Below are 24771 nucleotides of genomic sequence, written 5' to 3'. Positions count from 1 at the left end.
TCGCTTTCCTGATCTCTTTCTTATCTGCAATCTTGACGCAGTACATTTTGGCACGAAGCCCCGCAAATTCGCTGATGTACTTCCCGCCAACTTCATCTTTGTATTTTCCAATCGTCATTTTATTTTCTGTCGAATGCAAGTGATGGCCTGATGGTAAGTTGCTAAAATCAAAACGATGCTTCATCGAATTCAGATCATGTTGGAGGTTTGGTGTTTGGATTAGAAAAACGAAGCTATCCGTGTCAATGTAACATATTTCAATGTTATCTCCATAAAAGGGTTGAAACTGATCGTAGTAGGATTGGTACATGTGCAATTTAGAGAGTTCAAGGACGGTGGCACCTATGGCAATCGGCTTGTTGAGCATCACTTGCTTCTTGTTCTTCTCGACGAATATCAGATTCTCGTCGAAAATGATGAAGTTTTTGAAGTAGGGGGACGCGACAATCTTCTCGAATTTCGTTTCGTCCGTGGCCAACGTTGCGTAGATGTAATTGCGCACGTTCTCCATCGTCTTGCCGTAGATGGCGTTGTTGAATAGTTTGTACAGATCCTTGTCTGCAGGGGAGGTTGATTGCGCTCTGCGTTGCGTGTTCTCGGCTATGTACGGTTCCAGCCACTTGCTCTGTCGAAACTTTAATCCTCTATGTATTGTCTTGAGCTGCAACCCGTGACTCACGTAGAATTGAAGGAGTCTATAGTGCAGAACGTAATTCCTCTTGTTCTCCACGCTTAGTATCAGTTTTGGCTCCGATCCTCCAGATGGCTTCTCTTTGGTGGGGGCCAGGGCCAATCCGTGATGTTTCTCGTGAAGCGTTTCTGGATAATCGAGATCCACTTCCAAGAAACAGCCCCATTCGTTATTTTCGGTCCAGTTGAGAAAATCCTCGGAGGAGAGATCCTCTTCGTTCATCCATTCGTAGTCGCTGATGGGAAGACACTCCGACATGGAATGGCCATACTTTACACAAGTTGTTGACATCCCAGTAGACAATGTAGGTGTTGGGCTTCGATGCATCGTAACCAGGCATATGATGATTGTTTGCGAGAGCATGGCGTCGGGGACATTGGACAATACCACCGCGTATCGCACTCTCCATGAAAGCATACTGTTCTTTCTCTGCGTTGAGCCCCAGTTCTACGTTGGTGTATTTCATCATAGATTCCCAAGTCAATCCCGGCGTCGTGAAGAAATACGCAGGATCCAACTTGTAGATCGCGATGCATCTCTTGCGAAACGACTCGAAAATGTCCATGAGAAGGGTCACATCCAATTTCAGATACAGGTCGTGATAGTCGCGAAAAGTTTGGCAATTGAAGGCCGTCCACACACTACGAGCGTGTTCGTAGTCCTCTTCGGAACAGACGTCCTCCGTGAGATGAGAATAAAATGCCTCCCGGGGTGGAAGTTCTGTCTCGTCAAATTTGTTGAAATCGTTGACGTCCTCGTAGGGGTAGACGCCCTTGCGACGCAACAGATTCAAATTCTCATCTCAGAAGTATCGCTTGGTGGCCACAAGATCTTCGTCGCCAAGTTGAGTTGCAAGGGTGGCGAGGCTGGAGGACAGGAAATTGTAAGAGTCCAGGATTCTAACTTCCACACTTCCTCCTTCTTCAAGAGGGATCCACACTCTTACTGCAAAATACTTCTCGCTCGTTCTAGGGATGATGCTGATTCGAGTCGTGATATTGTACAACTCTTTGATGAACAGATGCGTATCATATTTTTCTGTGTAATGCAGATACACGACAACAAAATGCGACTCCTTAATTTTAAGATTACAGGAATTACAGATGGTGTTCAGGAAAAATCCATTCTGATGGTCGGCGTGTACGACCTTGTGATTTTCGGGGGTGAAAGCCTGTTTACACTCCGCACATCTTGTTGTCGTGTCATGTCTCCGTTGTTGTTCTGTTGTCAGAGCAGGTGGAGAAACGTAAGGACCTTTCAGGCTGGGTGCAAGTTCTCTTGCACATTCCGCTATCTTCTTAACAAATTTTTTTGCCGCATCGGGTCCGCAATACAAGATGACATCATTTAATTTTTCTCCGTAAATGGAGGAACTGCAAGGTTTGTGGTGAAAAATTTGTATTGTGCTTGAGGTAGAGGGATCAGGGTAACAAAACGTCATGGGAACTTGGAAGCTTTCAAAGTCGGCATAAAGGACAACGGGATGGTGGAGAAGAGCCTGGTGTTTCTGAAATTTCATCTTGGTTCCGGGTTCCGGCATAACATCTTCGGGTTCTGCATTCACGGAGCCAAAACACTTGTGCTGTTCTTTCATCTTCTTTCCACCGCGAAAAATTCTCAAACACCGATCGCAAATTTCAATCTTATCGTGATGCTTGCTGATCTGTCTTCCGACTAGGCGAGAAAAATTGCGAATCAAACTGTAACGGCCATCTACAAGCAAGAGTCGAATTACATTATTCTGGCTTCTCGCAGGTCTTAACACACAAATGTCGCCGCAATCGTCAACCCCGAAAACAGAAATATCGAGATCTTCTCTTTTTTCCTCTCTATAGTTTTTTAAAAATTTATTGATCTTATCCAGGGGCACAGGATAGGAAATTCCTTTCATGACATTCTTGAATTTCCGCTCGTATCGTCTGTAATTGGACAGACGACGGGGGTTATCATTATTAGCCGGGTGTAATGCGGCGATGACAGACCATAAGAAACTCTTCGCATCATTACTTTGTAAGTTTAACACGGCTTTTTTTTTAATGTCTGGTGCAGCATTTTTTGTTTTTGTTTTTTGTGTGCTCCGTAAGGGTTTGAAGTTGCACACTCGAAGCTGTAACATGTGGCTGCGACCGCAAAGACTCCATCCACTTCCAAGACCTTCAAACGCTTCTTGTTTTTCTCCCAGAGCAAAAGCCGTGTCACAAGATCGTCGTGATTGCCCTCATGTAAGCCTTCGCACCCTACGTAAAAGCTGAAAGTGCTTGTCTTGGACGAGAAAACTTTCTCATACAGCAGGGTCAAGACGAGATGAATTTTAACTGCAACATTATTGAGGCAATCCCGTAATTTATCAACTACCAGAGATTTCACATTGTCGAGGAACGTGGTCGAGTCACACTTTTCGTCACTTCCAGATTTATACGTCATGATGCGTGCACTTTTATTCAAAGCACCGCCTTCATGCGCATCAATGCGAGATTTCTTTGCCGGGGGGACATCATGTTCCGGTAGACGACATTTTTTCAAATGCCTAGCAATATTAGGTTTAGAAACCAGCTTCCCACAGTTGCGACATGCCATTTTCCGCAAAAACCGGAGGGGCCTGGTTGCGATTCCATTTCTCTGTATATATATATACTCTGTTATTTATAAACGCGAAATTTTTTGGGTGGTGGTGGTGTTAGGGGAAAGCGCACTGAAACAAGGAAAAAAATGATAAAAAAGCTGAAAAGTGCTAGACATTTTTCCTTCCACAAGTGCATATACAGTATATATTAGACGCGAACAGTGTGGGTGTGTGTGTGTTTGTGTGCACTGTTGTAGGAGGTAAAAAAAATGTACGGCATGTGTGTGTGTGTCAATTTTTGACGACTCTGAATATGTGTGTGTGTCAGACGCAAAAACAAAATAAATATATCATGAAAAAATAAAACACACTTGAAAAAAAACTTACCTTTTTAGAGAGAGACAGACTTAAAAAAAAACTTGTAGCTCACTGAACTTCCACGATGATATATATGTATATTGCCAGACAAACAATTAAGGATACTGAACTGCCACGATTGACGTTCACTATGATAATGATGTACAAAAGGAGAAACTGGTGCGTTATATAGGAACCATACCCATGCGATCCCTTGGTTAAAACACAATGAGCAATGTCCTAGCAATGAACCCCGTTGACCGATTCACTCATGCATGTATGTGTGTGTTGCCCTGGTACAAACGAACAATGCTATAAAAACTTCCTATTTTTTTTTCAGCAAGATCTTTTGATGCGCATGTCCTGGGGGCAAATGACAATGAACGGGCTTTGACAGTTCCACCCATGCATGTTGTCATGGTATTCGATCATCTTCTCGACCTCTTCCACGCCCGTCAGGGTGGTGTGGTTTAAAATCCAGAACAGCAAGTTGACGAGCGTTTTTTGTTTCGATCCCAAAGGTCTGGCCAAACACTAATTGCGTGAAACGGGTGGCTCCGCTCTGCGAGAACCAGCACAAAAACTCAACCACGTCTGAAACGAGGCATCCACCGTTTCGTGATTGTGATTCCACAAAAAAGTAACTCGTGGTACCAGTACGCGAAAAGGTTTGAAAATTCGATGTGCAACAATGCATTTTTCTTGGTCGAGCACAATGTGGATAGGTAATCTTCCAAAGCGGATGTTGTGCTCGCCGCCGCCTCCTCTGGTTCGATCGTTATCGGGGATGTGGATTCTTCGTTCATGACCGTGGAGGCGGAAAAAATAGATTCTCTTCGGGTGGAAGAGGATGCGAGCTGAATAGGCTCGGGGAGTTGCCGTTGTGGCGAGGTTGCGGAGGCGGGGTCGTCGTCCGCTGAAGCGGGCAGCATGGTCGCAAAGGGTGATTGCGATGCGGGTGAAACAATCATTTCTTGCGATTTTAGTTCCTTCGAAAAAATAACATTATTCTCCAATCGAGCACACGCCTGCAAGAAAGACAAAGCTTGCGAGCGAAACTGCGAATCGTTCCAGTATGCAGGTGCGGATCAGAAAATGCGAGTGATGTTTCGAAGCCACGTACGTTCGATTTCCGCATCACCGCATACCGCCTCCAAAGTTGCGTCGTTTAATAACGATAGCTTCGGAAACGGTTGCAGGATGCTTCGCACGTTGCGTGCAAACAATTGCATTTTTGGTTCTTGCCGTGCAAGCCCCTGAATTGTCAACGTCTGGGTCGCTCCCACCGAATCGAAAATCGATTTCAATTTTTCCCTCCCACTCTCGAGCGACATTCGGCATTTCGGAATTAATTCGTTCTCTTCTCGAACGCTTCGCAGGAAATCTGGATCGTTGAAGCGTTGGTCGGTGATGAAGATGTTGCGTTGAGCGATGGAACACAATTTCTGTATCGGAGTTGAAAGATTAGTTCGACCGAGCGTTGCTATCCACACCAGCATCAAAACTGGCTCGAACGCTTTGGGAGCTTGGCACAGGATTATCAATTTGTTTTTCATGGAGTAATCCACATAAGATTCCAGCATCGAGAACGAACAACGTTTGATTAAATTTCTGGCAGCATTCGCAATATAAATCCAAACTCGTGACGATTTCGCTGTTGCGCCAAAAAAAATGTTTTTCGTTCAACCACAACGAAACATCGCGGCGACTTAAACGTGCTACAAGCTCAGTCTCGTTCAGATCAGTTACAATGTCAATTTCATCAGTTATCAGTTACAATGTTATTTTTTCATCAGTTTTTTTTTCACTATAGCACCAGACAATCAGTTACAATCAGAATTTGCACAAAATTTGTTTGTTTTTTTTACATGAGAAAATTAACAATGAAATTCTTTTTTTACTTTATCGTTTCAGATGCTGTCGAACATCAAAACACATACACACATACACACACACTAGAAGAAAAGCATGCAACTTTATTTGTAACACACACACACACACACATTCTCCATCTTCATCAAGAAAATATTATAATAAACATAATTTTTATCTATCTCACAATAAACTCTATATCAAAAATACAACATCAAATAACACTAGAGTCGTTAGTACACCTTGTATGCATTACGGAGGTCCTCTGTAGAGTTTCATGGAAGTTTGAGAGAAAAAAACAAAAAAAACACGTGAAACTCTACAGAGGTGTGGTTATCTAACCGCAGCCGTTAGAACCTTTTTTGGGTTGGGCACCACGCACCCTGGCGGGGTTATAGGGGCCAGGAATCCTAAAAAAAAAACAATTATTATTTGTTTTGTTTTGCTTGCGTCACAATACAGAAATAATGAGAGGCGCGCGCGCGTGTGTGTGTGGCAGAGATTTCACATCGTTCCCGAGAGGTTTACAAAGGTCACGATATATAAACATGGCCGGACTTAGAAAATTACGATAAGGTGCATTCATCCTTCAAGGATGAGAAAGTGCATTTACTCATCACTGCTTTTCTTCGCTGTGAAACATCGTCAGCGCAATAAATGAGGCGCGGAACGTGGAGAGAAAGTGAGTTTTTGAGGTTTTGGTGCGATTTTCTTAGAGGTCCAAAAATCAGGGTTGATCTAGAAGGTACATATATATACTACTGATATGTTCACTTCCGACGCTAATTTTGTTGTTGTGCTGCGTGACGATAGGTATGAGGTACAGACGGAATCAAATGAAATGTACTTCCCTTTTCCTACCAACTCAGAAGCGAGTTGGAAACTCTTCATTGCTCCTGTATAGATAAGAAAGTGGGGGAGGGCAGTAGCAGACAAGGCCAGCACGCAAACTTCTTTCCAGCAAGCTTTCTGTTGGAGTCTTGGCAGTTTGTGGAAGGATTTTGTGTTCCTACCCCCCCCCCACACACACACACACCGCCTCTCTCTCTCTCTCTCTCTCTCTCTTTGGATTGAAAAACAGGGTGCGACGCTTATGCGATGAAATACGGTAATATATAACGATGAAGCTTTATTTGAAGATGATAATAATAATAATAACCCGTGGCGGAACAGTCCGGGAGGGCCAGGTCCTACCTACCGACTGCCGGACTCACTTCCACCTGCCGAGGTGGGAATTATGGGGTGACGTGTGGTCAGCAAGACAAGTCTTCAGTCGTTGTAGGTTTCCGTGACCGCGTCACGTTACTCATTTGTAGCTCCCCAATTTCCTCACGACGGTGGATGGCCACCGGTACCATACACAAGACCAGGTGTCCCGGTTTGAATCCCGGCCTGGGCATGGATGTTTCTGAGTGTCCATTCATCAATTTCATTATATCATCACTCTTCCCCATCTTCGCAAATTAGCCAAAAGTGGCACAAAAAGCGAAGTGAAATAAAAGCAAATCAATCAATCAATTGTTAGGGCAGAACCAAATATCACACAATACAGGTGAAATTGTTGTTGGTTGACGTGAATTTGTAGTATGCTTAACTCTTAAAATACTCTAATATCAGGTTTTCTGTTGCAATTATTATTTCAATTTTGAGGGCCTTTATGACTGAGTGCTTTGTATACTGCTCTATGAAACCGGAGACCCTATGTTCTATTGATTGACTGATTTGCTTTATTTTAATTCGCTTCTGGTGCCACTTTTGGCTAAACGCGACGATGAGGATGGTCGATGAAATTATGAAATGAATGAAGCGACACTCACAATGAACACCGAATGAACACAATGCCAAGGCCGATCATTAAGCAAGCTGTGCTAACCACTCTACTACGGAGGCCGGAATCCTTTTTAATGTATAGGAAAAATCGTTCTTTGACATCGAACTAAGAACAGTTAATATGCGTCACCTCGGAGTTATTATATTTTAAATTTCGAACAATCAATTGAGATTTATTCCTCACCATTCTTTTGCCTACATCAAAACTTCCACACAATAAGATCAATTACACAAAGGACAACAGCGTTAGAGTCTATGCTTTAAGGAATGATTAAGCACACGATGATGACGGAAAATAATTCACATGATTATAGTGATGCATTACATCAGTGAAACATTAATTTTTGGTTATGGTGATAAATTGAAAAACGCAGGGACACAATAACCGATTTTTTTCGCTTTTCTTCCACTTTTGGGTAATGAAAGTTGTGTTAAGATGAAAGTTGTGAAAGGATAACTACAAACGTAGATGGATAGGACACAGTCCAAACCCCACAGACCATTATACTGACCTTATATCTAGACGCCAGATCCTCGTTAGTATGCAAAATGCACTCCATGGTCACAATGACGTAAGCATTCGTAGAATTTATTTGTATATTTTGTTTTTATTATTATTATTATTATTATTTTCGAAAAACGCGAGCCATACTAGTAGTATAAAATACAATATTATAAACTCAACTTATAAGTGTAGAAAAGAAGAGGTTATTTGATTGAACAATCCGATTTGCCTACACTTAAAACAATGCCAAGAGGGGCTTATACCCCAATTCTTCAAGTGTGATATGCTCTTAATTTTAAGAATTTTGAATTCTAGTGTAGAAAAGAAGAATCCTCAACAGACAGATTTGCCTACACTTAAAACTAAGCCAAGTTCCCATATGATCTTATTGTTTACAGTGTGTTTTTCTGTCAAAATCCCAGGAATCTTGAATTCTAGTGTAGACCCCCCTCAGATTGATTCTAGAGGGGGCCGACTCAAACCCAGAAGCTTCTTGATTACTAAACCAAAAATATTTATATTCTCATGCTTTTCAACTTAGAGATCAATACATTAGGATAAGGGGCAGGCGTGCAAATTGCTTGCATGTTCTTTCTAATCTTTGATCAATTCCATGTCCCGGCCAGCAATAAATTATGCACGCCTGGGAGATTATATCTGCTGGCATTCAAGAAATATAATCTACACTGTGCCTTTTCAGGGAAAATTGCATGCCATCCATCATGTCATTAACTCCAAGGGAAATTCTTAGTAAAGAGAACATTGGCCTCTTGCATGTTGTCATATAAGCTTGAATTGGGTTCAGCTTTTGTCTCGTTTTGATAATATATACACGAGTGGGACTTACAGATTATTCATTGCATATTTCTGTGTTTGAGCTTTCCTGCATTAAGCAGAAGTGCTGTATTTGAGCTTTCCTGCAATATGCAGAAGTGCTGTGTTTGAGCTTTCCTGCAATAGGCAGAAGTGCTGTGTTTGAGCTTTCCTGCAATATGCAGAAGTGCTGTATTTGAGCTTTCCTGCAATAGGCAGAAGTGCTGTATTTGAGCTTTCCTGCAATAGGCAGAAGTGCTGTGTTTGAGCTTTCCTGCAATATGCAGAAGTGCTGTATTTGAGCTTTCCTGCAATAGGCAGAAGTGCTGTGTTTGAGCTTTCCTGCATTAAGCAGAAGTGCTGTGTTTGAGCTTTCCTGCATTAAGCAGAAGTGCTGTGTTTTTTGAGCTTTCCTGCAATATGCAGAAGTGCTGTGTTTCTTGAGCTTTCCTGCAATATGCAGAAGTGCTGTGTACATAGTTCCATGGTTTATAAGTTTTATAATCAAGAGGCCCCCAGGTTTCAAACCTGGTAGAGTGTGTAACTTACAGAATATTCATTGCATATTTCTGTATTTGAGCTTTCCTGCAATAGGCAGAAGTGCTGTATTTGAGCTTTCCTGCAATAGGCAGAAGTGCTGTATTTGAGTCGGCCCTCTAGAATTGCTCTGTGACTCTCTCATTTCTTACATCATAAACATATGATTTTTCACCTATGAGAATAACACTACATATGGTGTCATCAGGGAGTGTATCGTGGAATTCACAGATAATTTTAATGTTTGTCCTGTCATTAACCACAACCTGTTTTCTTTTTGAAGTGTTGATGACAAACATGGGTCTCTGTGCTTTGAATTCATCTGGTGTGTAATACATGTCAGTATTGCCAGTAGTGACCCTTTTGTATGCTGTAAATGCTTCATATAATTTAAGGAAATCATCCTTGGACATGTCTAAATTATAATTTTCTCTGGGGAACACCTCATTTCTGCCATTTTTAAGATATATGTTCTTGATGTTGCAGTTATCAAATCTACTTGAATTTTTTTCCTGATTATTGTGTCTTCCAGTCTGAAACAATACCACCACAAAATCCGGCATGTCATATTGTATACTGGAGAATGAATTTGTGGCATCAAACTCATAATAAGTACCAGCGGCAGGCTTCTGTACACATTGATATGTATAAAATTGTAAAGGTACTTGTGGATTTTTTATTATATCAGCTTTGTATTTAAGAGCATAACTGGCTTCATATTCAACAACTGGGATTCTTAGCTCCATAGTCTGAATAATGCACTTGCCCTCATCAGGTAGGGTATTAGGCAAAGCTTCCCCTGTAGAGTTTAATGTACTGTACCTCATCAAAGCATTATTATCATTGGCAGCTCTTTTAAATGTGATTCTTAAACCACCCTTCCACATAATATCTTTGTAATCTGAGAAGAATCCTGGCAACAGGTGCATAGGGAACAGCACTGTGTGGCTCTTGGATAAAATTTTATCACCAGCCTCAAATCCACCTATTTTGTAGTAAGAAGCCTCGGTTTTGGATAATTTTAGTGTGGCCAAAGCTGTGGAGGTAATGCCGGGATAATCCACTCTGTTTATAACAACACCATGCTTTCTGATCTCAATTTCAGAGAACAGATGCGGCACAAAATTATCTACCAATCTTATATTTGAATTTGTCGGATAATCTGTTCCATCGAGCTTTACAACATCAAATTTGATGTATAGATCTGCTCTGTGGGGGTGTATAAAGCCATCCCCTACATCAAGATCAACCTCAATCTCTGTGTTGGGTTGATTTAAATTTGCAAATGTCCTCCTGTTTGGGGGGAATGATTGTAGCTCATAACTCTCAATATTTTCCATTTTTCTTGTATGTATTTTTATTTAAATATTAATCTCCATGATTGCAGTTGTTGTGGCTCCAGCAAAATCAACTAATTCTTCTTTTTCATTAGTGACCATCAACTCAATGTTATCTATTCTATTATGGCACACAGGAAAATATAATGTTGGGGATGGAGTGTAGATGATTGGCTCCATAAATTCGGAATTAGGTTTAAATGTTGCAATGATGCCAGTTTGTTTGTGAGTGCCTATGCCATTTGATTTGGTGATCATACCCTCAGCCACATTACAGTGAATATTCAGAGTCTCTATGGCTAAGAATTTAGGTATATTAATAGCAGTGTGTTTCATGGCTGGTTCAAGTTTTGTGTTGTTCTCAAAGCCTAACAGCTCTCCTATAGTACCCAGATCCACTGTTTCTGTAGCAGATACAATCTCTACTCTGTGAGTGACAGAATTTTGAGTTAAGACTATACCTCTGGGTAATTGAGCATTTAGAGGGGACAGATTATATTGCCCTGGAGTGATGACAATTTTTTGATCCCCTACAGCAATTGTGTTGTTGTGGTGTGTAATATTAGGGATCAAGTACATGCCATAAAATGCTCTGAGAGCTATTGTTTTGGGATACACTATATCATCATGCAATTTGAGTTCCAATATTGAATTTTGGCTGGTGAGATGGAATACCCCCATGATGTTTCAGATACCACAAGGCCTTTTGAAAATTTTCAATTGATGGTTTATTTATTTGAGACATATATCTAAGAACAGATAAACACAAATGTCCACAATTAACATCTTTGAAGTTTTGAACACGGGCATTAATGTAATAAACATTAGCTGATTTTAGATATTTTACTAAATTTTCAGGTGGAACACCTCCAAATGAATCAAACACAAATGCCTCATTGTTTAAATATTTAAGATAACAGATCCAGTGAGTGCCCTGATTTTTGTACTTATCCAAATTAACAATGCCACACTCTTTGTTGAGTGGTTGTTCTGGTAAAGAATCAGACATGTACACACCTCTAAAATTTTTGATGCCCAGTGGCTTGATTAAAGCTTCAATATCTTGGTTTGTAAGCGGCTCTTGTTTTTTTTAAACTTATTCATGGCTCTCTTAACACCTTTGCCTTGTTTCTCCATGGCCAGGTTATGGCGCTTCAATTTATCTAATTCTGCCCTATTTTTCTTGGCATCTATTACTGTTTTTGCTATGGCAGCTGATCCCCCAGCCAAGCTCCCCACAGCCCCAAGTGCTGCTAAGATGGCCGGGATAGTAAATATGAAACCCCCCACATGTGATTTTTTCTAGATTGTTGTAATTATTTTAATTGGGGGGTACTAAGCAACAATTTCATACCATGGCCCTTTGCAAGACAAGAGCTTTTTTTCTTGCGCTGCTTTTTGGTTAAAAGACTATCAATAGTTTTAAGAGATTTAAGACCTGCATAAGGTATTTGATACATAACACCCTTGGCCTTCATTCTAGGTTTATTATATATATATATATTCACAGCCCCCACCCCAGTTTTTGTTTGGTGTTCATAGCTATGGTGGTCCCCAATGCTGCTATTCTCTCACTTAAAGAAGCATTTTTGCTTACAAATCTACCAAATGCAGCCTCTTCTAATTTCTTGTCTGCAACATGTCTCTTGTCAAGATCAGAATGTGTGTTGTATGCTATGTCATGGTCTCTACAAGCAGCATCTAGGGGATTAACACCAGGATCACCTCTGTTTAATCTATGCTCCAATTTTGTGCCTGGACCACAATACTGATAGCCTGGAATATGTAGTTCAAATGGCAGCTTGTTTATAATGTCATTAACCAACCCCCGGCCCTCAGAAATATTCCAAAATTTAGGTGGTAGAGTATTAATAATTTTTATAAGATATCCAATCCCCTTAGTGTCATTCACTATAAAATTAGACAATTTTGTGCTTATCATGTCCATAATTCCAACCTTTTCATTGTAAAAATTGTGGTTGCCAGAATTTTCCTCCCCATCTATCACCAATAACCTATCTACAAGTTTCCTGACATCATCAACCCACACAAATTCTTTAGGCAGGGTGTTGTATTGTTTGATTCCACTACCAGTCTTGATTTGTGACCATATGGGCTTGATTAAATTGTTGTATTTTGCTCCACTGCTAGACTTGACTCTTTTTTGTGTGGGATCATTGTTCTGGTATAGAGCATCTGATTTTATTAATATTTCTTTGTAGTGCTCATAATCTTGATCTGTATAGTTGCCAGGCCTTTTCCTAGTCATCAGTTCCCACAATCCAGGTGTGCCGGGATATTTAACAAAACCACCTTTTCCTCCAAGATGAGATTCTGAATATACAATGAGATCATCTCCCATAAATGTTACTCTGAAATTGCCAATTCTATGTATGATGCTACCATCACGCTCTGTGTCAGCATATAAGCCAAAAACCTCATCTTTGTTGTCTTTAGGTGTGCTTAAATATTTTTGAGCAAGAAGACCCAATTCAATAGGATCCAGAGTAGCTTCAATTCTTCGAGGAGCAACAGGACTAGGTGTATGAATACTGGAAAGTGGGGTGATTGGAAAATCTAATATGTTCCTTGCAGCTACAGGTACAAGCTCTGTGATCAAATTTTGATTTTGCTCTGTAACAGTTTTGATATTTTTACCTAATTCACTAATAGCATCAATAATAGGCTGTTCTGTTTGTTTGTGTTGTTCATAAATTCCTCGGTTCTCTGATTTCCATCCCTTAAATCTTTTTACAAGATAATCTCTTAATTTAAGATCATCAATGATTGGCCTTTTCATGGTTATTTATATATGTTTCAATGTCTAGAAAATTGTTAATTTTATTTCTATATTTGCCACTATTGGGTTTTCTTGTCATATCAATTGTGACAAACCCATAACTGTCCTGGTTCCAGCACCTACTGCAAAACTTGGAAAAATCATTGTAGCTCAAGTCCCCACCTACATATTCATCATGTATGTGTTTGAGGTTGGTATCATCTTGATGAAACACACATATAAAATTGCTGTTGTCTCGGATCAGCTGCTTCGGTATTTTTGAAAAAGTCTGTGCCAGGTAGAAGCAATCAATGTTTTTGTGTCGGCCCTGTGTAAAGAAATTTCTAACCTTGTTTTGATTATCCAGTATAATGTCATCAAACACAACAACAGAATTATCGAGACATTCATGGAGTGGCTTAACATCTGATTCAAAAGTGGCAATATCCAATCCATCATATAGCTTCATCAGCTGCTGATATTCTAATTGTTCCAAGCTCTTAGAGAAAACATACAAGTGCCTGTTTTTCCAGTCTAACCAGTTGGGTGCCAATAAAAAATTATCAATCATCAGTGTAGTTTTACCACAAGCCGATGGCCCAACAATAAGACATCTAATATTTTCAGGCAGCAACTTGCCATTTCTCTTAATCTGCTGTTCAGGTTCTGGCAACCTTTTTATAACATCCCAGGTGCTCATATTATCACTTTGTCTGTATCGATCCAGCTGTGTTCTGGAAGTCCTAGCCATTTGACAAATAACTTGTTGCCTTTTCTGCGGATGATTTTTTCTATGAGATATGTGTCAGGCTGTTTAGTTTTGTTGAGTTCTTCTTCATAGAACCGGCCTTTGAGAATTTCTCCTCGGTGGTCTTTTATTATATATGTGTTAAGGGTCCCAGGTTTAACTTGAACCACTGTAAATAATTCAGTGCTCCAGTTTCTTGTAAAGCCTCTTTTGAATAAGTGCTTATATTTGCTGATTCTTACTTGATCACCCACCTTGTATTTGGCCTTTCTTGTTGTTGGCTGGTATCTAGGATAATAAACAGTCCTGATCAATTTTTGCTCATCAGATGAAGTTACTTCAGAGGGTTTCATGTTGATTGTGGAATGGACCGAGTTGTTATATTTATGTAGAAGTTCTGGAAGAATATTAATCCATTTATAATTACCTTGAAGTGTAAATTGTTTATACATAAGATTTTTTAGGGTTTTGTTGAATCTCTCTACAATTGAGGCTTTGAGATCACTGTAACTCGAATAATGTTGTATTGACTGGCTTTTAATAAATTGTTGGAACACAGACTTATAAAATTCTTTGCCATTATCTGTTTGCAAATAGCGCGGTGATCTTCCACTCTGATTGATGATTGTCCTGATGGCTTCTGTAACACATTTTCCAGTCTTGGATTTGAGTGGCACAGCCCAGGCAAATTTTGAAAATGTGTCTATTACAGTAAGTAGATACTTGTAGCCCTTGTTGATTTTGTCTAAGTTTTTCAGCTGTCCACTTGCCATCTCAATCAAGTCGCTCTGCCATAAATCATCTATGCCTTTTGTGACTATTGGCAGTCTCTTATAATTATGTCTGGCTTGTCTGTGTAATTCATCAACAATAATTTGTCTAGACATAATATGAAAACAAGAATATTGCAACTATGGGGTGTTCAAAAGCTGATACTACAAGATTTTCTAAATATAATTTGTCTCCTATTTGTATATGAAATTCCAGAGAGCCATCATCTTCAGCAAAAGATGTTTCTAATGTATTGGGATCTGTAAAATCCTCTAACTCTACACTGGTGATTTTTTGTTTGTTGTCAGCATTTGTTATTGATAAGGTGGGGTAGTGGTGTGCCTGTGGTTGAAGCCAATATTTGATCTTGATTGGTCTCAGTGTGCCCCCAACAAAAAATTGGTAATAAAATTGTGCAGGGGACAGCATATATATTTTGCCACCTGGTGTAAATGGTGAATCATATTCTTTGTTGATGATGCTGTACAATTCAAGAATTACTGTATGTTTAGGATTCTCGATTATGCCTGTTATTTATTTTTCTGCTGTAAGCAATCTGCTTGTTACAGATTCAAGGTGCTCATTGATGGTCCTAACAACATCATCATGGCCTGGCTTGATTTTTATGTCCACAACAAGTTTCTTGTATTGTTGCACAATCTCTTGAAGCTGGGTGGCAAAAACAGACAGAGCATTTGCTTGATTGGATTCCATGGTCCCTAGCTGTTGCTTGATATTAGCTACAATTTGTTGCAAATTTTCAACAACTGCCAATTTTGAATTTTGAGCAGTAAGATCATGGACCTGTCTTCTGATATCCTCAAACAGGGCATGCAGTTCATTAATATGTTGATTAGTTGGTAGAGTGGTCACTGTCTGAGTAAGTTGTTTGATCTCTGTCTGGATATTCTTGATATCTTCTGATTTCAATATGCGATTCACAGCTCTCTTAATATTTTTAAGTTCCTGTGATGTAGGCAGATTTGATACAGTATTTTGCAAAGATTCAAGTGCCAATTTCACATTATTTAATTCAGATGCATCAGCCACATTTTGCATAGCATTTTGGAGCAGGGCTATATCTGCCTGAGTGGGTGTTGATTGTTGTAAAATTTCAAGTTTTGTTTGGATATCATCGATCAAGTGATGAAAATGAGATAGTTCAGATTCAGTGTTGAGGATTTCAAGCTTTGTGATCTGTTGCTGGACACTGACAAGTGTGCCTACAATACCAGGCAGGCGGGATTCTAGAGATTCTTGTACATTTGTCAAATCAATTTGCACTGCTGCTATTGTACCCTCAAGATGGGTTATGGTACTTTGAATTTTTCCAAAATCTTCATATGTTTCAAGTTGCGGCTTAATGTAGGCAACACTCCGAGTTATTGCACTCAAAGCATCAGAAGATGGCATGTTGTTCATAAAATTTTCAAGTGTCTCAATTTTTTCTTTAACCTCGGCTATGGCATTGTTCAGAGGGTCCAGATTAGGTATTTGAAGTGATTGAATCTGTTCTTTTAGAGTGGAAATCACTAGATCAAAATCTTCTTGTGATTTTATGCTTTTGACAATTGTTTGGAGCTGTGCCTGGACATTATTTATCTGCTCTTCCAATTGCTGTTTCAATTGCTCAGAGATGGTGGCCTGGGTCTTAAATTTGGCTTGAAGAGCTGCTACAGCTTCTTCTAAACTTTGAAAATTATCCAATGTTGCCAGGTCAGTATATTTCTGAAGCAATAATTTGAGTTCTGAGTCAATTTTAAGAAGAGGGTCCATGCATTGTGATTGTAAATTTGTAATTTCTAGTTGAAGACTGGCATTGAGTGTGGTTTGTAAAGCTTGTAAATCACTTCTTAATTTCTTGACTCTGACATCAAGCATCAGAATCTCATCACTGTGATCTTCATGCCTTGTATGGCCAAATATATCATTAGGCATTTTTGTTTTAGTGGTTATTTATTATTGAATATCTAATTCTTAATTCTATAAAAAAAGGTATAAGCTTGTCATATGATCCCGGGACCTCAATATATAAGCAGTCACCAGCAGAAACAGTATATACAGTGCCAGAAATCATGTTTGAGTGCTTAATTCTATAAATATTTCTCCCTACTGAAATCTTGACATAACCCTCAGGGGTTGTAATAAATTGCAATTGACCACCTACAGGTAATTGGTAATAATTTAAATTATTGTTAAATATGTACAATATTTTACCTGTTTCATCATCAACATCTGTAAGTATGCTGTTCAGATGAATATTTAACAAAGCACTTAGTTTAGATATTATATCAGAAGAGGGTTGTGGTGTTGGCAGGTCCATAATAGCCTGTTTTTTGAACCCAAATAAGTTCATAGGCATGTTTATTTATTTCAAATCATGCTCTGTAATTGGGCATTGATTGCCACTTTTCAAATCACAATGACCCCATGGTAAAGTATGTATGCCACATGACAAAATACATCTCTTATCATCATGTGGGTCCAGAGCCACTTTTCTTACAATATTGCTAGTCAACAAGTGATCCACACTCTGAATTCTGGATTCTGATGTTCTGATTGTGCTACATAATTTGAGGCAATTTTTGTAATCTTCAAATTCAAGCTCTTTGTCTACAGTCACTCTGCCAATGCCCTTGGCTTTTTTGGCAACAGCGCCACTACATGTTTCAAAACTGTACATCTTGGCCCTTAACCCAGCAAATGCCACAATAACATCACCAAGTGTCTCATCTTTTAACTTGCCAGGCACCTTTTTGTTGTGGTGTTTAATTTTTGAATGTTCAGTTGTATCAAAATATTTAAACAATTCAGGCTGTGCTATATCTTGATAAACATCTTCTGTTTGAATATCAAGAACAAAACTATCTGTGTCCATGTACATCAGTTTTGCACAATCACCATAAAAGGGCTTCAACACATTATAATACAATTTTAACATGTGTAATTTGGCCAATTCCAATATCACAGCCCCTACATGAATAGGCTTATCAAACTTAATCTTTGTTTTTTTCATGTTGAAAAGTTCCATATTTTCATCATAAATTCTTCTGTAATTGAAGTTGGGCTTTGCAATCAATTTTTTGCTCCGGTTGGGGTCAGTAATTATTTTAACATCAATATGTTTTCTGACATTTTCAATTGTTTTGCCATACACTGAATTGACCATCAATTTAAACAAAGTTTTATCAAATTGGCTCAATGCAGATGTTCGAAGCTCTGTGTTTGTATCAATATATGGTTTCAACTATCTTGAGTGCCTGAACCTCAAAACGTTTCCAACTTTGGTCACTTGAACACCATGATTCATCAGGAACTGGAGGTTTTTGTAATATATGACATAATCCTGTTTCGGCTCTAGAGTCATCATCAATTTCTTCTGTTTAGAGCCAGGTGGACACTTAACCTCAGGAATTGGGGGCAGATCAGAAAATGTGTTGTGTAAATTATCTGGAATTGTCAGATCAACCTCTAAGAACAGGCCATAGTTACTGTCATCATAATCCTTAAGATCTTCAATATTGAAATCTTCAACCCACTCAAGCCCTGCATATGGCAGTTTTTTCATCATGGCATAACCATAGAGGCTGTTTGCATCCACATACAGTATATAATTTGATGGCAGTGCTGGATCATAATCAGGAATATATTTGTTATTTGCTCTGGCATATCTCTGAGAACATTGCACCATGCCTCCTCTTATACATTGTTCCCTAAACAATCCTGGATCAGATCCAATTCCATTTTAGTGTTTAAAAACATTGCAGACCATGCTAGGCCCGGAGCACTGTAAAAATACATTGGATCCAGATTATAATTTTGCATGGAAGATTTTCTGAATGCCTGCAGTATATCAGCTAAGAGGGTCACATCAAGTTTTAAATATGCCTTGTGATAATCACCAAATGTCTGGCATTTTAAATTGTTCCACATCAACTGGGCATGGTGATAATCATCATCAGTGATTCCAGATCCTCTGATTTTGCTGTAAAACTCTTGTTGTGGTGGCAGAGAACACTCATAAAATTTAGAAAAATCTGTAACATAATCATATGGATATACACCCTTCCGCCTAATTAATTTCAGGTCCTGATTTGGAAACAAAGCACATGTGATTTTGAATTGATCATCAGATAATTGAGTGGCCAGTGTAGCCAGGCTAGCAGACAGAATTCTGTATGAATCAAGAAATCTTAAGTGAATAGGAACACCATTAACTTTAATTATTTTGCTAATGGCAATATATTTCTCATTATTTTCAGCTAAAATATTTAAATTCTGCTTGTCAAACCCCTCATACCTGATCAAATGATGAAAATCATAATTGGATGCACCATGGCAAAATATAGGGACAAATTTTGGTCTCTGGATCTTAATATTACAGCTATTACACAGGGCCATTAAGAATTTACCATCTGTATGGGAATGGTGTTTCACCTTGATATTTGCATCTGAAAATTCAGAATCACATACCGGGCATTTTTCTACATTGTTGAAATCTTCAATCTGATCCTCTGTTAAAGGCATCATAGGTTTTGATTTTAATAAGACATTAGATGCTATGTCATGGCACTCATTTTCTATTCTATGTGCAAATTCTTTGATGGCATCTGCTCCCATGTATAAATATTCTTTACTAACAACCCCATCCTGTACAACCACATAATAAAAACTAGAAGGTTCATGTAACTGGTATGGTGTAATTGAAGATTCATCAGGATCTGGGCTACAGAATGCAAGAGGTTTGAGATTTGATTCAAAATCACAGACTATATATGCTGGGTGTTCCAACAGGGCTTCAAATTTTTTGAATTTGGCATTTTCACTTGGATTAGGCATCACCATATGAACAGGTTTATGGTTGCCACAGTATTTCAGATGCTCAATCAACTTGTTTTTAGCAATTTCTGCATTCACTTCCCGAACCCCATTTATTATTTTTTGACCATCAAATACAGTCAAACATCTTCTGCACAACTTGAATATTGTATTGGATTTGCCTTGTTGTTTTCTGACTAAAGCTTCAAGACTGTGTATCAGAGTGTAATGATATGTGCCATCTTCTTTAATTAAGAGCAGATCAATCGGAACAGCAGAATCATCATCAAATGTACTGATTCTGAGAGGATCTATCAAGCAATTGTCACGGCCAGTAGAACAAGTAAATACATTAATAGATAATTGTTTACCATTAATATCCCGGGCCTTTTTTTTCAAATTTATCAATATTCTGAACAGACATTGGATATTCTAAACCCTCCATTGCTTCATCAAAATTGTGTTCATATTGTTTATAATAAGTTATTCTCTCAGGATTCCTTGAAACTGGAAACAAAGCAGCTAAAATACACCACAAAAAGCATTTCTGGTCGGTATTTTCTATATTAACCACGGCTCTTTTGTTTTTAATATTGGCAGGTAATGGCAGATATGTAGAACCTTGTAATGGGCTGAATTCAGAAATATTAATATATAACTTGTGTGGAGAACCGCATAGGCTCCATCCAGACTCTTTTGCTGCAAATTCAGAGTGTTTAATATTCGATTGATATATCAAACTGCTTATTATTTTGTCTGAATTTGCATTTGAATATACCGGTACAGTTTCTGTTATGTGGGGCTGTGTAAATTTTGTGCCATTTGGCTTCTTATATTGTGTAAACAATTTGAGGGACAGCTTATAAGAGCCATTTTGTGTATTTAGAATTGCCTGCACATCAGGATTTACACTGTTCAAAAAATTCTTAATACCACATCTTGGCTCTGATACAAACCGATAATCCCTAAGTTGGCCATTAAAACTGCTATGGATAGGTAGTGCATAGCGTGGCTGCTTTGCTGCTCTAGCATTAACAGGTGCTTCATGCTTTCTTTTCAGACCAGATGTAGATGGTTGTGAGGGCAATATTGATGACTGTACATAAGAATTACACTTGTGCCATTTGTAATATGCCTTGCTTAATATTTTATGGCATCTTGGACACATTTTTGTGGCCTTTCTGCATTTCTTAGAGTCACAAATATGCCGGTGCCTAGACCAATTAGAACTAGATATATTTTTATTACACTGATTGCAATATTTTTGTTTTGGCATTTTTGTTGTTTGTTTATATAAAATGTATTGGTCCAAAAAAAAACAGAACTATGGACAATATGCCAAATCAATTATAACAGCAGCTAGTGGCTGAGCTGGTGCTCTTATACCCAAACAACAGCAATAACTAGGCTCTGGTGATCCCCAATATAAAATAGTTTTGCTCTTTTATGCTGTTGTGCAACACACTTTACCAGGTTTCAGATCTGGGAGCTATCAGTTGTAGATCAACTAGCAGTAATTATTCTCAAAATCTCACATGTGGAGATATTATTTTGCCACATGTATTTCAATCTTACACATTTTATCAGAACTCAAACCCGAGCCTCTTGTTTACAAGGCAACAATATTAACACTTTGCAATTAGGGGAGGCTTCACATTTTATCAGGACTCAAACCCAGAAGCCTCTTGATTACAAGGCAATAAAAACCATGGAGCTATGCACCACACTCTATTGGGTCTCAGAACCCAGGAGCTATGAGCTTTATATCAATATATACATGGCAGAATCAATCTGAGGGGGGGGGTCTACACTAGAATTCAAGATTCCTGGGATTTTGACAGAAAAACACACTGTAAACAATAAGATCATATGGGAACTTGGCTTAGTTTTAAGTGTAGGCAAATCTGTCTGTTGAGGATTCTTCTTTTCTACACTAGAATTCAAAATTCTTAAAATTAAGAGCATATCACACTTGAAGAATTGGGGTATAAGCCCCTCTTGGCATTGTTTTAAGGGTAGGCAAATCGGATTGTTCAATCAAATAACCTCTTCTTTTCTACACTTATAAGTTGAGTTTATAATATTGTATTTTATACTACTCATACTATTGCGCATTATGTGATATGCTCATTACTTCTCAGGAACACGGCCTTCAGCCAATTTTATCCTTAAATATAATTGCGAGTTAGGATGTTAACAGACACTTTCAAGACAATATCCAAAGATTACTGTCACATACGCGAAATGTAAAACATTTTCATTTTCTCGTTTCTACTACATCCCTAGGGAGTAAAAACGGCTGGAGCGTGATGGTGATCATTGACCTCCAAAATGGCCGAACTCGAGAATATGCGGCGCCCTACTGCCACAAGGCACGGTTCTAGTATACGGACGACGAACTTTACCTTACCTTTACTACTACTAAATACTCATGCCATGAATTTTTGTATTTTTGATCCTTCATTATGTCTCCATTGCTAACCTGGTTCATACCCAGTCACAACAGCAATTAGTCAATGCAATAAAATACGTCAAACTTAAAATGAAACAGGTGTCGGCGCGCGCGCACACACACACGCATACACACAGAAACACAAGGAGATGAAGAGATACAGAGAGAGAGGGGCGGGGGATAGGAACACAAAACGTTCCACAAACTGCCAAGGCTCCAACAGAAAGCTGGCTGGAAAAAAGTTTGCGTCCTGGCCTTGTCTGCTACTGCCCTCCCACACTTTCTTATCTATACAGGAGCAATGAAGAGTTTCCAACTCGCTTCTGAGTTGGTAGGAAAAGGGAAGTACATTTCATTTGATCCCGTCTGTACATGCTGTAGAATGCACGTAAAGCTATGGATTTAGGATAGACGATGTCGTCGTGCAGCGTGAGTTTGAAGATCGAAGATTTACTCGTGAGACGGAACACGCCCATGATGCTTTAGGTTCCACAATGCTTTCTGGAAATCTTCCACCGATGGCTTATTTATTTTAGAGAGAAACGTGAGCATGGGGAGACAGAGATGACCGCAGTTCACGTCTCCGAAATTTTGAATGCGTTCGTCGTTGTAGTATAGGTTCTTCGTTTTCAGATAATGAACTAAATTTGTAGGTGGAACACCTCCGAAAGAATCGAAAACAAATGCTTTGTTATTTGCATTTTTGTGGTAACATATCCAATGCGTGCCTGGATTTTCTTGACTGTCCAAGTTGACTACTCCACATTCTCTATTTTTAACGGTTGAAGGTAACGAATCGGACATGAAAACGCCTCTGAAGTGTTTGATTTGTAATGGTTTGATTAAAGATTCAATGTCTCGGTTGGTGAGTGCTTCTTCTTTTTTTTATACTTGCTCGCGACCCCCCTTCCCTTTCTTCTCCATGGCCAGATTGTGACGTTTCTTTTCTTCCAATTCCGCCTTGTTCTTTTTCGCGTCGATGACGGTTTTCGCGATGGCGGCGCTACCCCCAGCCAAACTTCCAACGGCCCCCAATGCTGCCAGGATGGCCGGGATGCTGAATATGAACCCCCCTGTCTTTTGCTGTTTCCGCGAACGCTGCAACCGTCTCAATTGTGGAGTGCTGAGCAGCAATTTCATTCCATGTCCTTTGGACAAGCAAGAACGTTTCTTCTCGCGTTGTTTCTTGGTGAGTAACCCATCGAGGGCACCCAGCGTTTTCAGATTCGAATATGGTATCTGGTACACGACACCCTTGGGCTTCAAGTTGATGCTCTATATGTTATTTTCACGGTATGTTATTTATATATATTTATGTTCAGAGATTTTTTTTGTTTCCCTCTCGTGTAATTTTTTTTTCAAGGTATGTTATTTTATATACTCCGCAGCCGTTACACAAATTCTATTACGTGCTTTGTTTTCTTACCAAGAAGTTCCTTTGTCCCCTTGTACACGATTCGAGTTTTGTTCTCGATTAAAATAGATAGCTTCTCGTCGGATAACATGTTAGCGTATCGATCTGGTAAAAATAGACTGTATTGTCCGTTGAGCAACAGACGTACTTTGGGACCATACTGGGTAGAAACAATTGAACCGGAAGTTATCGTGTAAGGTTTGTCGACTTCCAATTCCTGAATTTTTATATACTCGACTGACAAATTTAGCATTTGTTTTAATGCTTGGAGGTCACTTATTTTTTCAGTCATATCGAAGAAATTCAGGGTGTTTGTTACAGAATTTTAATTTTTCACAATGTGTTATTTATATACCGAAGAATTTTTTTTTTTTGATCTCGTAGATTTTTTTTCACGATGTGTGTTATTTATATATCAAGTTGTTGTTTTTTGACTTGTACATTTTTTTTGGCACGTACATATTTTTTTTGACACGTACATTTTTTTGACATGTATATTATTATTTTTTTTCACAGTGTGTTAGAGGAAGAAAGTTAGTGCTTTGGAAAACGCGATGATGTGTGTGATGATATCATCGGTCTCCTGTTTAGACTTGCGCCAATCATCCGTGTATCGTCTTCTCCCCTGCCTCGCCTCGTGAAGTTCGTCCATCCTGTCGTTTAATTTTTCCCCTGCAGCTGAAAGAAGAGTGTCGAGATCACCGCACCTCATGCCACTTATCTACCAAAGATGGTCCTTGAAAACCATTTTACATGAAATACGAAATTCCGGCGTTGTTCTTGCTATGATTACAAGTTTCTCAACATCCTCGCAATCTCCGTTTAAAGTGTGTTTGAATATCTTACATAGCAGTTCGGCCGGTAAGTCGGTTATACAAGTCATGTTGTTATTATTTTTTTTACTGTGTGTTATTTATACACCCCACCCAAATTTTTGTTTTGCGTTCATGGCGACGGTGGTGCCCAATGCTGCAACTCTTTCACCCAACCATGCGTCTCTGCTCATGACCCTCCCGAAAGCTGCATGCTCCAATTTCTTGTCTGCTTCGTGACCTGCATCCAAATTCGTGTGCGTGTTGTAAGCAATATCGTGATTTTTGTATGCAGCGTCCAACGGATTTACACCCTTGTCTCCTCTCTCCAATCTTTTCTCGAGTTTGGTACCGGGACCGCAGTACTGGTAGCCAGGTAAATGCATCTCGAAAGGTAACTTGTTGATGATGTCGTTCACGAGTCCCTTTCCTTCGGCCACCTTCCAGAATCTCGGAGGCAGCGTGTTGATAA

This window comes from Lepisma saccharinum, chromosome 4 (assembly GCF_977018435.1).
Source record: "Lepisma saccharinum chromosome 4, izLepSacc3.1, whole genome shotgun sequence".
NCBI lineage: Eukaryota > Metazoa > Arthropoda > Insecta > Zygentoma > Lepismatidae > Lepisma > Lepisma saccharinum.
The sequence above is the reverse complement of the archived record's forward strand: the minus strand, read 5'-3'. Positions refer to the sequence as shown.